Source organism: Schistocerca americana, chromosome 9, assembly GCF_021461395.2.
Source record: "Schistocerca americana isolate TAMUIC-IGC-003095 chromosome 9, iqSchAmer2.1, whole genome shotgun sequence".
NCBI lineage: Eukaryota > Metazoa > Arthropoda > Insecta > Orthoptera > Acrididae > Schistocerca > Schistocerca americana.
Window position 1 is genome coordinate 185,021,932 of NC_060127.1, and position 13,400 is coordinate 185,035,331.

The 13,400-nt window shown below is 44.8% G+C and overlaps 1 protein-coding gene across 1 annotated transcript in view; it reads right to left on the reverse strand.

Annotated features, from left to right (window-relative positions):
- The window catches only part of LOC124550803 (basic proline-rich protein-like), a 131,354-nt gene extending 124,408 nt beyond the window's left edge, over window positions 1–6,946 (reverse strand). The window contains exon 1 of the mRNA XM_047125529.1: window positions 6,872–6,946. The gene's annotated coding sequence lies outside the window, so the exon portion shown is untranslated. The remainder of the gene's footprint in view (window positions 1–6,871) is intronic.
- Between the last annotated feature and the right edge of the window lie 6,454 nt (window positions 6,947–13,400).

The window sequence follows — 13,400 nt, forward strand, 5'->3', positions numbered from 1 at the left end:
GGAGAGCAGCGTCGAGGGTAAAAATCGTAGAGGGAGGCCAAGAGATGAATACACTAAGCAGATTCAGAAGGATGTAGGTTGCAGTAGGTACTGGGAGATGATGAAGCTTGCACAGGATAGAGTAGCATGGAGAGCTGCATCAAACCAGCCTCAGGACTGAAGACCACAACAACAACAGTATATTGCCCAGTAAGCGTATTTACAAAAAATCAACAGATCGCGCACGATCGGAGTCCTCTCCTTATTAACCTTACCTGCTCTAACAATCCATTACTATTCTACAACAGCACTCAATAATTAATGCACATATTTTCTTTCCAAAAGCAGCTTGGTTTTATTCACGATTACAATACACCACATTATTCCCCTCTCTTTTCGATACAAAAACCCTATTTTTGAAGACAATCTCAGCTCAATGTGACAGCATTACTCCACCTCGAAATTTGTTTCAGTGCGAATGCACTAATATCGCCCCAACTTCTACGGGAATCAGCATTTGAGAGTAGAGATTTTAATGGAGGAGGGACGCTGCATTGCGGAGAGCTGGAAATGTGAGTCGGTAAGCGATCGTATCCGGATGGCCAAAGACGTCAAGGCTACCGCTCATGACAGGTGGTAAATCCGCGTTCGAATCCCGGTCAGCCACAAATTTTCAATTTTCGCCACTGCGTTACCGCAATATCCTGTGCTGCTGGTCGTAACGACTTCCCACACATCCTTTCCCTTTCCTTCCCCTGCATACATTTCATGCTTACATTTGTCACTTGCTGACCATCTTCGCCACACTCACGTTGATACAAGCACCTCTAGAAGGCATGATACGAGGGTTCTCCAGAAAGTAAGTACCGATCGTTCGCCAAATGGAAACCACAGTGAAAATCAGAAACATTTTATTTGCAAGATTTAGCTACACTTTCCAGATACTTCTCTCCATAGTCGCCACTCCGACTCAGTCTTTTGTCGGAGCGTTATACCAAATTTCCAACACCATCGTTATAGAAGGCAGCCAGCCGCCTGTGCTTTCCGATAATTCTCTGCACTGGTCTATAGCGCGTAGCCTGCGCCCAAGTGTTGTCTTCGTATCCAGCATTTCGTGCGAACAGAGATGATACTCAGGACGAGCTAATTAGGGCTGTGTTGGGGGTGATCGAACACTTCCCATCGAAAAGGCTGCAGGAACGTCTTCACTGCCCCTGCAGAGTCCGGCTGAGAATTCCCGTGAAGAAGGAAGTGCGTGGCAGTTGTGTTAGGCGGGCTGCATTCATTAAGGCGAAGCCTGTCAGCGGGCCCTCCTAGTTGGCAGGAGACATTGTTGTTCTAGGCACCTTTACTCGCTCGCAGTGCACTCACAACTGAAAAGAGGGTCTTGATGCGATCGACGGTCATACACTACAGGATATTAAAATTGCTACACCAAGAAGAAGAGCAGATGATAAACGGGTCTTCATTGGAAAAATATATTATACTATAACTGACATGTGATTACATTTTCACCCAATTTGGGTGCATTGATTCTGAGAAATCAATACCCAGAACAACCATCTCTGGCCGTAATAACGGCCTTGATACGCTTGGGCATTGAGTGAAGCAGAGCTTGGATAGCGTATACAGGTACAGCTGCCCATGCAGCTTCAACACGATATCACAGTTCATCAAGAGTAATGGCGTATTGTGACGAGCCAGTTGCTCGGTCACCCTTGACCAGACGTTTTCAATTGGTGATAGATCTGGAGAATGTGCTGGCCAGGGCAGCAGTTGAACATTTTATGTATCCAGAATGGCCCGTACAGGACCTGCAACATGCGGTCGTATATTCCTGCTGAAATGTAGGGTTTTGCAGCGATCGAATAAAGGGTACAGCCACGGGTCGTAACACATCTGAAATGTGACGTCCACTGTTCAAAGTGTCGTCACTGCAAACAACAGGTGACCGAGACAGGTAACCAATGGCACCCCATACCATCACGCCGCGTGATACACCAGTATGCTTCCAATGTGCGTTCACCGCGATGTCGCCAAACACGGATGGGACCACCATGATGCTGTAAACACAACCTGGATTCATCCGAAAAAATGACGTTTTGCCATTCGTGCACACAGGTTCGTCGTTGAGTACACCATCGCAGGCGCTCCTGTCTGTGATGCAGCGTCAAGGGTAACCGCAGCCACGGTCTCCAAGCTGATAGTCCATGCTGCTGCAAACGTCGTCGAACTGTTAGTGCAGATGGTTGTTGTCTTGTAAACGTCCCCATCTGTTGACTCAGAGATCGAGACGTTTCTGCGCAATCCGTTACAGCTATGCGGATAAGATGCCTGTCATTTCGAATGCTAAAGTGCGCGTCATTTATGACGACGGCCGAGTTTAGGTTCGTTCTGCGCATCTGACGTCACAAGACACAGTCAGCCAATGAACAGAGAACGACGTTGCCAGAGCTCGACTGCAGTGCAGAGCACGGACGAGTGTCTTCAGTTTGAGAAACGTTCAGTCATAAATAAAGTAATTGAACAAAAGCAATGTCTTGATAGCAGACTTTCTTTTATAGAAAGTTTGGAAAAAGCATTCTTTATACCAATTGCTTCATGTTCTATTAATTAATTAAACGAAACAAGCAATAAGCCTCCTAATTCAGGCGATAGCAGGGAAAGGTGTTTGTATCATTCTCACTAACCGCTTTTTCGCAATAAAGAACAGCGGTAATTGTTTATTTCCTATTGTACTTCGACGAAACAGGAGTAATTCATAATCATACCAATAGTGTTTGTCGGTATTTTGCGTGACATTTTAAAGTCCTTCGGGGAATATACGAGGTGCGGCTAGAAAAAAACCGGACTGATGCTGGAAAAAACATTTATTTACAATTATTTACAATTTCATGTTATCTCCTTCAATGTACTCTCCTCCTCGGTCTCTAGACCGCTCCATACGAATTTTCCACTGTTCATAGCAATGCTGCAGATCATTTTCGGTAAGTCCATACATTACTTCCGTCGCTTTTTCTTTTACTGCTTCAACAGTCTCAAATCTAGTTCCTTTCAAAGCTGACTTGACTTTAGGGAAAAGAAAATAGTCACAGGGGGCCAAATCAGGTGAGTAGGGTGGATGATCTAAGATGGGAATGTTGTGTTTTGCCAAAAACGTCTTCACTGACAACGCACTGTGAGCTGGGGTATTGTCTTGGTGAAGGATCCATGACTTTTTTCTCCACAAATCGTTCCGTTTTCTCCGTACTCGCTCACGTAGGGTAGCCAGGACGCTAATGTAGTAATGCTGATTCACTGTTTGTCCCTCTGGTACCCAATCAATGTGCACAATCCCTTTGATGTCAAAAAAAAAACAATCATCATTGCCTTGAATTTCGATTTTGACATTCGTGCTTTTTTTTGTCGTGGAGAACCAGGAGTTTTCCTATGCATCCACGATTCATCGCAAGTAATAACATTTTGTAAGAAGGTGCGATCACTTTCAATGTTTTCCAGGATGTCAGAACAAATCATTCTTCGGCGTTCCTTCTGTTCAATTGTGAGACACTTTAGAACCATTTTTGAACACACTTTGTTCATGTCGAAACTTTCATGAAGAATCTGCCTAACACTTTCCTTGTCAACTCCTGTTAACTCAGACACTGCTCTGATTGTTAAACGGCGATCTTGTCGAACAAGTTTACCGATTTTTTCAATGTTTGCATCAGTTTTTGCTGACAGTGGTCTGCCAATGCGAGTGTCATCACTGGTGTCTTCGCGGCCATCTTTAAAACGTTTAAACCACTCAAACACTTGTGTTCGCGATAAACAATCATCGCCGTACACTTGTTGTAACAATACAAACGTTTCACTTACAGATTTTCCTAGTTTGAAACAAAATTTGATGTTAACACGCTGTTCTTTCTGTCCACTCAACATTTTCCGACGCACAGACAAAACGTCAACTACTTAAAACAGACGCCACGGGCAGACTGAGTGCAGGAGGCAGATGAAACTCGAGCAGTAGGCGGAGCGAGAGTCACGTGACAGGCCACGCGACTTTCAGCCTTATTGCATTCGTTTTATTGTTTCACCAGTACTAGTCCGGTTTTTTTCTAGCCACACCTCGTATTCACAGACGAGCTGCAATAGCGTAATGGTTAAAGTGTATGGCTGCTAAGTGAAAGGTTCTGAGTTCAAACCTTGATTGGTGTTTAATATTTTCTTTATTTTAAAAACAATATCGAAGTGTCTTACTTCATGAATTTTATTCGTTTGAATGTAATTTTTTGAAATTTCTAGTGGCAACCAAAATCGACCATACGGAAAGTATACGCTATGGACTTTTACCTCTGAAAACTCTTCAAAATTTCGTGCAATGGTTTACTACATCTAATGCTGCACAATAACTGCGTTGGACATCGAAACAAAATTAAGTCATTTATGGGGGGGGGGGGGGGGGGTGGAAAGGTATCAGTCAAGAAGATGTGTAAAAATCAAATTTTTGGGCCAAATAGTTTTTGTGAAATCGAAAGATAAAGTGTGTCAAAGCAGTCGAAACACCATGTGTCTGCACAGGCGAGCAGTGCAGTGATGACAAAATCGCGCACAGCGCGGAATGCGGGGAGCACGTCTCTGTAGCAACGAAAGGGTTAATGCGGCCGTGGTGGCTTTACTTCATTAACTGCGCGCTCCCCCCTAAACGCAAATTTGCAAACTATACTATGGCGCTGCTTCTCTTGGCGCGTACAACTGGCAACGCAGCAATCTCCCGCATCTGGGCAGGCATGCGCGAACCGCCAAGATAAAAGAATTGAACTATAGTCATACGAGGCCATTGGGATCCAGCACGATGTTCCGTATTACCCTCCTGAACCCACCGATTCCATATTCTGCTAACAGTCATTGGATCTCGACCAACGCGAGCAGAAATATCGCGATACGATAAACCGCAATCGCGATAGGCTACAGTCCGACCTTTATCAAAGTCGGAAACGTGATGGTACGCATTTCTCCTCCTTACACGAGGCATCACAACAACGTTTTTACCAGGCAACGCCGGTCAACTGCTGTTTGTGTATGAGAAATCGGTTGAAAACTTTCCTCACGTCAGCACGTTGTAGGTGTCGCCACCGGCGCCAACCTTGTTTGAATGCTCTGAAAAGCTAATCATTTGCATATCACAGCATCTTCTTCCTGTCAGTTAAATTTCGCGTCTGTAGCACGTCATCTTCGTGGTGTAGCAATTTTAATGGCCAGTAGTGTACTAGACACACTACTCAACACATTTTTGCAAAGCTTCATTGGGTTTTCACTGTGGTGTCCATTTCGCGACCCTCTTACATTGAAAGAAGCCATTCTCATTGGGTGAGACACTCTTATCTATTTAAGAACAGTTTGTAATTCATGTGTTTTATGTGTATTCATAAAATACTGACTTGTTTTTTTATGACTTTATAACAACACACGTTTACAAACGGTTCGCTGCAACAGCTGTTGTTGACGTTATGCAGGAGGCATTGGGCGTAGCTTTCGCTATAGGACCAGGAGCGACTGAGCTCCAGTAAGCAGGTTCCATGCGTTTTCACAGCGGCCTGCTCCACGCCACCAGTTCCTGTGGTCGCCAAGCGCATACCAGCAACTGACTTTACGTGATTTTGCTTATGTGACTGTATTAATTCCTCAACCACTAACGATATGTAATACTCTCGTTTACAGAAAAAAAAGTCTCATGATGCTCTTATAAAAGGAGGAGAACGATCACCAAACGAATTATATACAACATACTTACATACCATCAAGACTGTTTTGTTGAAATACTTTCAATGTAATTTTACCGATTGCTCTTTAACTTACTTCGAATATTATAAGCAAAGCTCTCTGTTATGTACACTCGAAGACAAATAAATGACGCATCACGAAGGAATTGTCCGAATGGGCGGGAAATCAGTAGATTCAATGTACATGTACTGACAAATAAATGATTACAGTTACAGAAAAACTGGATGATTGATTCAAGAGAAAGAGCTTCTCAAAGTGAGCAAGGTAATAATGTGTTGGTCCCTGCAAACAGTTATTCGGCTTGGCGTTGTCTGGCAGAGTTGTTCCGTGTCCTCCTGAGTGTGGTGGTGCCAAATTCTGTCCAGTTGGCGGGCTGGAGCGTCGAAATCCCGAGCTCGTAGGAGAGCCCAGCCCATAAAGCTCCGAACGTTCTCAACTGGAGAGAGACCCAGCGACCTTGCTGGCGACGATACGGTCTGGCTGTATGCGGACGACCGTTATCTTGCTGAAATGTAAGCCCAGGATGGCCTGCCGTTAAGGGCAACAAAACGGAGCATAGAGTATCTTGACGTACTGCTGCGAGAATTTCTACTTGCTTTCGTGTTGCCCAACCCTACCTTAGCCAGGATCGTCGCTGGATCTCTTGCAAATTGGCAATGTTTGGAGCATTATGGGCAAAAATCTGCAAACACCTCAGGATATAACGCGCCAACTGGACGAAATCTGGCACGATATCCCTCAGGAGGACAACTAACAACTCTATTAATCAACGACAAGTTGAGTAGCTGCTTCTGGAAGGGCCAGAGGTGCACCAGCGCGTTATTGAGTGGCTCAGCTTGTCAAGCTCTCTCTCTCTCTCTCTCTCTCTCTCTCTCTCTCTCTCTCTCTCTCTCTCTCTCTCTCTCCCCCAATTAATCACCCAATTCTTTCTGCAATTGCAATTATTTATTTGCCTGTACATGTACATCATACCTAGCAATTACCGTCCTATTGGGATAATTCCTTCGTGGCGCATCTTTTTTTTTTTTGTCTTACAGGGTACACCGTGTTATTTTAAACTTCTTCTGACATTACTTACCAAATTAATCTGTCTTAAATTGTAGAGTGGAGATGAGGGCTGGTGACTGACCTGTTGGAAGTGGAGGAGGCGGCGGTTGCGGCGGCGGCGGATGGCGGCGGCGGCGTGGGCGTCGGGGGCAGCGCCGCGTGCTGCTGCGGGGGCGGCGCCTTGCTGGAGGCGGCGGCGGCTGCGGCTGCGGCGGCGGCGAGCGCCGCGGGGCCCGGGGGCGGAGCGTGGTGCGCCGCGGAGATGAGCGGCCCTGCCGGCTGGTAGTAGCCTGCAACAGGGGCGGGCGCCCGCAAGGCTCAGTCCAAGGTCCAGCTTCACTCTCACCGTATCTACAGCAAACTATTAGCACAATAAGGAAGCCGTCCTCTCGGAAAGCATCACAGAAGTGTCCTGTGTTCTGTAAATTGGAAGATCATTAAAGAATTAATACTGCGGAGATGGGCGGCCATGCCAACTAGTAATACAGGATAAACCCACACAGTTCAATCCTGGATCCAGTTTCATTCCACTTGTGTACAACTAATGTCGTAAAGCAATAAGGAAACAGTCCCCTCTACAACTGATGCAAGTATTATAGCTGATTCTAGTGTTCTTTAAAAATAGAACTTCATTTTAAGTGTGGAAACACGCGGGACTGAATTTCCAAACAGCGGCGCAATAGGTGACTTTCGGCACTGCACCGCCCACTACATCTAATGGAGTGATTCGAAATAAACGGTTTTTTACTAAATTTCAATTTGTTGTAGACATGTAAGTTTTACAACAGTTTCATTTTGGCATAGAATTACATGAGTCAAAAAGCCTAATTTCAAATGGAGACGAGGCATCATGCAGTGTTTTTTGAACTATTAATTGTTTATTGCCACTCTTCAAATCTCTCGCACACAGAGATATACAAACGCCACATCACGTGACGGTTGATGAGTGAAAATTCCGTCTCGAAATCAGACAGAAAATCCAAACAGATTCTGGTTGTATGTGAAGAACACCAGCAGCAAGGCACAAGGAATACTTCAAATGTGCGACGTCAATGGTAATATTACCGATGACAGCACCACTGAAATGGAGTTATTAAACATGGTTTTCCGAAATTCCTTCCCGACGAAGAAGAAGTAAATATTAGAGAATTCGAATGAAGAACAGGTGCCAAAATGAAGAACCAGGAAGTTCTAAGAACCCTTTTCCAGGGATTCAGATCGTTCAAATGGCTCTGAGGACTTAACTTCTGAGGTCATCAGTCCTCTAGAACTTAGAACTACTTAAACCTAACTAACCTAAGGACATCACACACATCCATGCCAGAGGCAGGATTCGAACCTGCGACCGAAGCGGTCGCGCGGTTCCGGACTGTAGCGCCTAGAACCGCTCGGCCACCCCGGCCGGCGGACTTAAGGGTAAATTGTAGAGTAGACATGTAGATGAACTCTTCCTTGTGGCTTCACTTCTTTAATTTTAATACACAAGAAACACACGTGACACAGAGTGTGGCTAATGACAATCAGCAAACTACTGCGTCTTTTAAACAGCAATTGTTGGACCATGTCACAATCAACATTCTCAGTGTTAAACTTTGAGTAGTCATTACTGTGTACAGTGACTCGTCGTCAAACGCGTAGTTTAAAGGATCACAGGTCTTTCGGCTTACTTAAGCTCAATACGTCATATTTATTTTCGATGACAGTCAACTGCTAGTCCCTGCGTGAATCATCAATACTCCGGAGGTCTCCATGCACTTGTGGCGTTTGCTATTTCGCTATATACGACTGCATCATCCGCTACCAGCCTCAAGGAACTTCCGAAGTTATATACCTCGTATATAAAGGGTGTCCGGGCTAGAGCTGTACAAAACAATGTTTATTCGAGCACCTAATAAGGTTTATAACTTAATTTGTCCAACACTGTACACAGGAGGTCAAACATTTTTGTACACGTTGGTGAAGTTCAACATGGGCACCGTTTGTAGCTCGACAGAGATCGAAACTGTTGTCCACTTCTCGCCACATATTTCTAAGCAAAACAGGTGTTATGGTTTCTACTGCAGAGTACATCAGTTTTCTCAAATGTACCAGATCTCGAACCCTTGCTCTGTAAACAGTGTCCTTAATAAACCTCCATGGACTGAAAGCGGCGGCAGCTCGTGGTCGTGCGGTAGCGTTCTCGATTCGCACGCCCGGGTTCCCGGGTTCGATTCCCGGCGGGGTCAGGGATTTTCTCTGCCTCGTGATGACTGGGCGTTGTGTGATGTCCTTAGGTTAGTTAGGTTTAAGTAGTTCTAAGTTCTAGAGGACTGATGACCACAGATGTTAAGTCCCATAGTGCTCAGAGCCATTTGAACCATTTTGAAAGCGGCGGAATCAGATCGGGAGACAGAGGGGTGGGGTGGAGGGGGGGCGAAGGTAATGACACCCCCCCCCCCCATTTCCGATCCGACGCTCAGGAAACGTCTCTTGCAGAGATGTGGCAACATCCCCATGACAGGGCGGCAGGGAGGGCTGGTGCACCATCCTCCTGGAAAATGAGATCGGGAGGCACCTGTGGAACTGCATACCTCGCCAACATGTCGAGATAGCTGTGCCATGTCACTGGTGCGCATGCGCCAAGTGACTCAAAACTGTTCGTCAAATGATGAGGATCACATCTTGGAGAGTGTCTGTATCGATTTCGTGTTTACCCAACAACACAAAATGTCGAGTTATTTCGTTTAAGCATTGTTTGTGTACACCACTAGCCCGGAAACCCTGTATTAGATATTTTATAGACCGGGTGAAGTCAGTATAAATTTGAAAACTTAATAAACCACGGAATAATGTAGATCGAGAGGTAAAAATTGACACACATGCTTGGAATGACATGAGGTTTTATAGAATAAAAAAAAGTTCACAAAATGTCGGACAGATGGCACTGGACAGCAGGTAACTGCTACCGTGACGTGTGAGAGGTACGCCGATATGTTGCCGGCCGGAGTGGCCGAGCGGTTAAAGGCGCTACAGTCTGGAATCGCACGACCGCTACGGTCGCAGGTTCGAATCCTGCCTCGGGCATGGATGTGTGTGATGTCCTTAGGTTAGTTACGTTTTAAGTAGTTCTAAGTTCTAGGGGACAGATGACCTCAGGTGTTAAGTCCCATAGAGCTCAGAGCCATTTGCACCACTTTTGCCGATATGTTACAATATCGCAACATCCCCAGCCTGGCTCATAAACACCTGCTGGAACGTACGATGTTTACGCAGGTTGACGCTCCACCCCATATTGCTAGACGCGTGAAAGATCTCTCGCGCGAGTCGTTTGGTGATGGTCATGTGCTCAGCCGCCACTTTCGTCAAGCTAGGCCTCCCAGGTCCCCAGACCTCAGTCCGTGCGATTATTGGCTTTGGGGTTACCTGAAGTCGCAAGTGTATCGTGATCGACCGACATCTCTAGGGATGCCGAAAGACAACATCCGACGCCAATGCCTCAGAATAACTCCGGACATGCTTTACAGTGCTGTTCAGAACATTATTCCTCGACTACAGCTATTCTTGAGGAATGATGGACATATTGAGAATTCCCTGTAGAGATCATCATCTTTGCTCTGTCTTTCTTTGTTATGCTAATTATTGCTATTCTGATCAGATGAAGCGCCATCTGTGGGACATGTTTTGAACTTTTGTATATTTTTGGTTCTAATAAAACCGCATGTCATTCCAAGCATGTGTGTCAATTTGTACCTCTCTTATTCCGTGATTTATTCAGTTTTCAAATTTATGCTGACTTTTTGATCAAACGGTTGAAATGGCTCTGAGCACTATGGGACTTAACTTCTGAGGTCATCAGTCCCCTAGAACTTAGAACTCCTTAAAGCTAACTAACCTAAGGACATCACACACATCCATGCCCGAGGCAGGATTCGAACCTGCGACCGTAGCGGTCGCGCAATTCCAGACTGTAGCGCCTAGAACCGCTCGGCCACCCCCGCCGGCACTTTTTGATCACCCAGTACATATCTTTAACAGTTTTTTCTGTCATCAGTTCCCCGACTGGTTTGATGAGGTCCGCCACTACCTCGTCTACTGTGCTAACCTCCTGAGACGGTACATTCCGGCATTGGTTAGGAGTAACTTTTAAGCGAGTCGCGGCCACGCGCGCGCGGTTGAGACGGGCGCGAATTTTTGACAGCTTAGGCGGCGGATAGGCCGAAGCAGGTACGGCCCAGTGGCCGCACTACAGTCTCGCGCTGCCGTCAATAGAGGCGTCACCCTGCGAGGCGTGGTGACTAGCAGATGGTCGGAGTATTAGACTGCAAGGCAGGTAGACGGTGGCTGTGACCGCGCGGTGGGGAAAACCCAGCCGTTAGCGCGGAACTTGGAGGGGTATCCGCTGTAGTTGAGTTGACTAGCCACAACAAATATCAAATGAGGCAAAATTTAATAAAAACTAAATCCGATGAGTGACATGGAAGCCAGTAACACGTTACAAAGACAAAGTTAAGAAGAGTTTGTGGATGAAAACCCGCCTCGATACGAAGTGTAGCTTTTAAGTTATTTCATGCTAAATTTGTATGTATATAACGTCCTTTAAAAACTGATACCTCGGTAATGCCTCAAGCGATTATTACAAACGTAGTGTCTGTGTGTAGCCATCAGTGGGAGCCGCAGAACTGTCATAACACAATTTTATTTATTTATTTAGTAAATGTCATCTGTTTTGGATTACAGACCGAAATGTACATTCCGCGTATAAAAACTTTTTTTTTGTAAATATGATACGAAACTTTGAAAGTAGCGGCAGCATTACTAAGTAGATAATATCAGGGATGAGTAAGTTTAATTACTTTTAATTTTTTTTTTTGTAACATAATAACACAAAAATGCTACGCACCGGGCGAAGTGGTTGCACTGGGGACCTGTCATATTCGTGTGTGACAACAACGAATACTCTAAATTGTTTTCTACATGTGGAGTTGGCACATTTTTCACTTAGACGATGATCTACTCGAAGCTTTAAAAACTTTTCCGTGGTTAATTGTCAGAGTGAGCTGCACTTGGAATTTTGTTAGTTAACAACTATGGAACTTTAACTTTACACTGGTGCTAAGGAAATGTAAATTATTTTGTGTGAATTGTCGAAAGTTTACGAGAACATGTGATACAGTTCAGTTTATTTAAGCCCTCGCTCAGGCGGTTATTACTGCACAAATGACCAATTATTAATTCTGATAAGTGGTATTTGTTGTTGTTGTTGTTGTTGTGGTCTTCAGTCCTGAGACTGGTTTGATGCAGCTCTCCATGCTACTCTATCCTGTCAAGCCTCTTCATCTCCCAGTGCCTACTGCAGCCTACGTCCTTCTGAATCTGCTTAGTGTATTCTTCTCTTGGTCTCCCTCTACGATTTTTTCCCTCCACGCTGCCCTCCAGTACTAAATTGGTGATCCCCTGATGCCTCAGAACATGTCCTACCAACCGATCCCTTCTTCTAGTCAAATTGTGCCACAAACTCCTCTTCTCCCCAATTCTATTCAATACCGCCTGATTAGTTATGTGATCTACCCATCTAATCTTCAGCATTCATCTGTAGCACAACATTTCGAAAGCTTCTATTCTCTTCTTGTCCAAACTATCGTCCATGTTTCACTTCCATACATGGCTACACTCCATACAAATACTTTCAGAAACGACTTCCTGACACTTAAATCTATACTCGATGTTAACAAATTTCTCTTCCTCAGAAACGCTTTCCTTGCCATTGCCAGTCTACATTTTATATCCTTTCTACTTCGACCATCATCAGTTATTTGACTCCCCAAATAGCAAAACTCCTTTACTACTTTAAGTGTCTCATTTCCTTATCTAATTCCCGCAGCATCACCCGACTTAATTCGACTACATTCCACTATCCTCGTTTTGCTTTTGTTGATGTTCATCTTATAACCTCCTTTCAAGACACTGTCCATTCCGTTCAACTGCTCTTCCAAGTCCTTTGCTAAGTGGTACTTAACTTCTGAAATAAACTCCGTCTGTTTAACTTCATAACGCTGTGAGCAGTAAACATTATTTCACCGCAAATTCCTGCCCGCATGTATTGGACACGTGACTGAATTTCTTTAGGGGTTAATGCGATAGAGGCTTTGGTCGGTCCCTGGTTGGTTTAAAAGAGGGGGAAAGGGACCGAAATACGAGGTCATCGGTCCCTTGTTCCTAATAAAACAATGCCACAAGTGCGAGAATAAAACGGACAAGACATATAACACAAAACGGGAAGAAAGGAAAAACCACAAGAACGAAGGAAAGGCAACGAACAGTAAAAGGAACAAAAGATCACAAGAAAACAACAGAGAGATGCTAGAAACAGAAGAGAATAAAACAAGAAAGCAGATTACAGTGGCTGGCCGACAACCAGAATAAAAAGGAAGGTCGGTCCCTGGTTGATAACGTAGCTAACACTTAAGAAATCCCACCACGGTTACGGAGGACCTATAAACAGCGTTTTTCTTGCTTTACTATGCATTATTCATGCTGAGGCGCGTAGTAGCTCACGAGTTATTGAATTAACAATTACTTGATGGATCGACAAGATTTACGAAGTACATTTCTATCCGTTCAGTCGCATAGGC